This window comes from Nelusetta ayraudi, unplaced genomic scaffold, assembly GCF_046127955.1.
Source record: "Nelusetta ayraudi isolate G7.1 ecotype Tasmania unplaced genomic scaffold, CSIRO-AGI_Nayr_v1 ptg000026l, whole genome shotgun sequence".
NCBI lineage: Eukaryota > Metazoa > Chordata > Actinopteri > Tetraodontiformes > Monacanthidae > Nelusetta > Nelusetta ayraudi.
Window position 1 is genome coordinate 37,436 of NW_027466076.1, and position 3,120 is coordinate 40,555.

Sequence of the window (3,120 nt, forward strand, 5' to 3'; positions counted from 1 at the left end):
CCGCTATCTATAAATACACACCAGCTCCCTCCTCTCCTCCTCAAAAACCTGATTCCTATTGATTTAGTGACCCATATACGCACATCAACACCATCCACTCCCCTCCCTGCAGCTCTCTGTTCCCTCCGTCGATGCTCCTTTACTGTCTCCAGCGCCTCCTCGTTTCCTCCTCCTCCTCCTCCTCCTCCATCCTCTGCCTTTAAGCTGAGCAGCATGTGCTCCCTCCTCCCCACCTCGCCGCTGCCACCTCCACCACCACCACCGCCACCTCCACCTGCTCCCCTCCTCTTGCTAGAAAGCATGACAGACAGGCTAAGAATAGTAACACGGTGGAAGCTTAAGTCAGGAGAGACTCGTGGAGGGGATCCGAGTGAGCGCACAGGAGCCAGAAGAGACGCTGATCACGTCTGTATTTCACAGACCCGACATTGTGGTAAACTGAGCCTTTTGGTTGATCTCAAGTGTGTGTGTGTGTGTGTGTGTGTGTGTGTGTGTGTGTGTGTGCGTTCAAACACTGGAGTAGCTGATGAAAAGGAGTCTCTCACAGAGGCATTCAGCTCAATATGAAAATCGACTCTGACTGAAATCAGAGACGAAACGTGAAAACACTGGCATAAAGGAGGAGGGGCACAGAGAGTGTGTGTGTGTGTGTGTGTGTGTGTGTGTGTGTGTCTGGTGGCTGAATGCACACAGCAAACAGCAGCCGGGGATTAATAATGAAAAAGCCTCTCGACGCTGCAGAAACGTGCAGAAATCGCAGGAGGATGAAGGAAGGAGGGACTAACTCGCCCCCAACACAGAGGAGGAGGGGGGAAGGGGGGAAGGGGGGAAGGGAGAGAAAAAAGAACTCCGCGAGGCACATTAAATACACTCTCACCTGGCATACTTATGAACAGGTGAAAACACCTGATCAGGTTCAGGTGACGTCAGCATGCGGGGTGGAAACAGCTGGGAGACTGAAAGTTGCTCGACACCTTGTGTGTGTGCGTGTGCGTGTGTGTGTGTGTGTGTGTGCGTGTGCGTGTGTGTGTGTGTGTGTGTGCGTGTGCGTGTGCGTGTGTGATTTACTGCCGCTCTGTTCCACCTGTGAGGGCGCAGCTGCCTCTCCTGCGGCCCAACAGTGACACCTTGCGGCAGAAAATCATAATGACACCCGAGCCCTCAACTCAAACCCCTGAACAATTTAATAACAGCTCCCTATAAGTCTGACGTTTCCTTCGTCCTTCTGAAATGGGATTGGACGAGCCCCAAAACAGACCAATCAGATCTTTGACCGCTGGTAGCGAGCTACTAGCTAGCTGGTTACGGTTTCAACTCAGACACTCAACAATATAATACTACGAAGAAGAAGAAGAAGAAGAAGAAGAAGAAGAAGAAGAAGAAGAGGAAGAAAATAATTTCTCAAAGTAATACATATATTACACTATTGCATTTATTTACAATACAAATTCTGATATAAATAACCTTTCAGTCTGAGGTGCTTCACACAAATAAATGGACTAACTGAATGAAAGCAAAGAGACGCCATCAGCTGATTTGACTACAGTCATTTTTATTGAACAGTAAACTGCAACAGGGAACACAATATATATATATATATTCATTTATTTATTTATTCATATCGTATATTTATTTTTTGTCATTGCATCGTCAACACTGTGCAGGACATAAGTGTGCCATTCATCTCACATTTAAATAGAAACACCCTCTTTGTCGCAGACACACTCGGCAGGCTGGAGATGTGCGGGGGAGGGGACGTGCCCTTGGTTTTGGTGCTTTAATGCTCAGGTTCCTCTTGGAGGAAGACGACTGGAGGAAGAATCCGGCCTCCTGAGGAGACCCCAGCCAGGACCCCGCCCTCCAGGTTTGCATCTGACAAGGGTGTGTGCGTGTGCGTTGTGATTTGTTTTCTAGTGTGTGTGTGTCTGTGTGCATGTGTGTATGTGGTCTACTTATTGCATATTGGTGAGCTAGCTGCTATGTGTCTTTCCTCCTTTTATTTTAATGTTTTCTTCCAGTCAGTGAATGTGCACAAATCTCAAAACGCCATAAACTCTTCATCACTATAGTTATAATACATCTGATAATATCTAAGTTACATTCGTACATCTGATTGGTCGAAGATAAGTAGGCGATATACATTTTTGTGGGCGGCCGCCGACGGCTGACGCAGCTCGTCGGAGGCCCAGTGAATCAAGTTTTTTTTGTTTTTTTTACAGACGCAGATAAAACTTTCATAAAGCTGAAAAAAACAAACAAAACAAACAAAAGTTTGTTTCCATTATCGTCTCAAGTAAATTAAAAACTGGACTCGGTGCCAGAGCAGCACTTGATGATGATCAAGGTCCTCCACGCCGCCTCTTGTGCCAAACTAGCTGTTGTGCTTTCTTTGATTGCTTACACTCCGGGTCGTACATTTGGTGTTCTTTTATCATAGCTCCTCCCCTCAGAGGAATGTGGCGGATCCAGAGGGGAAGAAGGACGAGAAGAAGAAGAAGAAGAAGAAGAAGAAGGTGGTGGAGGAGGGGGTGGAGGAGGAGGAGGAGGAGGAGGAGGAGGAGGAGGAGGAGAAGAAGGAGCGAGCCCGCTTCCCACAATCAAAGAGGGGAAAAAAACAACAATCACAGCAGGATCACAGTAACAACTACACACTACCCACGGCACGACGCACTCGGACACACACCCAACCGAAACGAACAAGTCCAAAGGAGGTGAAGAAGAAAGGAATGAATTTCACAGCTGGAACCAAACGACTCTGCACCACATTTTCAAAGTTCAACCCGATGGAAATAAACAAAACAACAGAAGAAAAAAAAAATCACAGTAAAACCGGAGCAGCAAGAGGGACGGAGGGATTTTTTTTTTTGGAGTGGGGGCGGGGGAATCAAAATAATCATAACAACAATTTCAACATCAACACAAAAAAAGGCAACAAGATCACAATCACAATCAGGTACAAATGTAAAGTACTGGCAACTGGAATGTCAAAAACGAAACAAGAGGGTTGCTCTTCTATTTCTTATTTCCTGTGGCAGGAGGTGTCGCTCGCTGCCCTCCCGTCCCCCCTGAGCTACGGCTTCCGCTGGCTCCTCCCCCTTCTGCCCACGCACACTTTACGTG

At 47.2% G+C, this 3,120-nt stretch overlaps 1 long non-coding RNA gene across 2 annotated transcripts; it reads left to right on the plus strand.

Moving 5' to 3' along the window:
• The first annotated feature begins 2,335 nt into the window (after positions 1 to 2,335).
• Positions 2,336 to 3,111, plus strand: LOC142889916 (uncharacterized). Of its 2 annotated transcripts, none has more exons than XR_012927021.1 (2): positions 2,336 to 2,513; positions 2,553 to 3,111. It is a non-coding gene; the product is annotated as an uncharacterized LOC142889916 (long non-coding RNA). The 2 variants fall into 2 exon arrangements; XR_012927022.1 differs by having other exon boundaries at positions 2,556 to 3,111.
• The last annotated feature ends 9 nt before the right edge of the window (positions 3,112 to 3,120 follow it).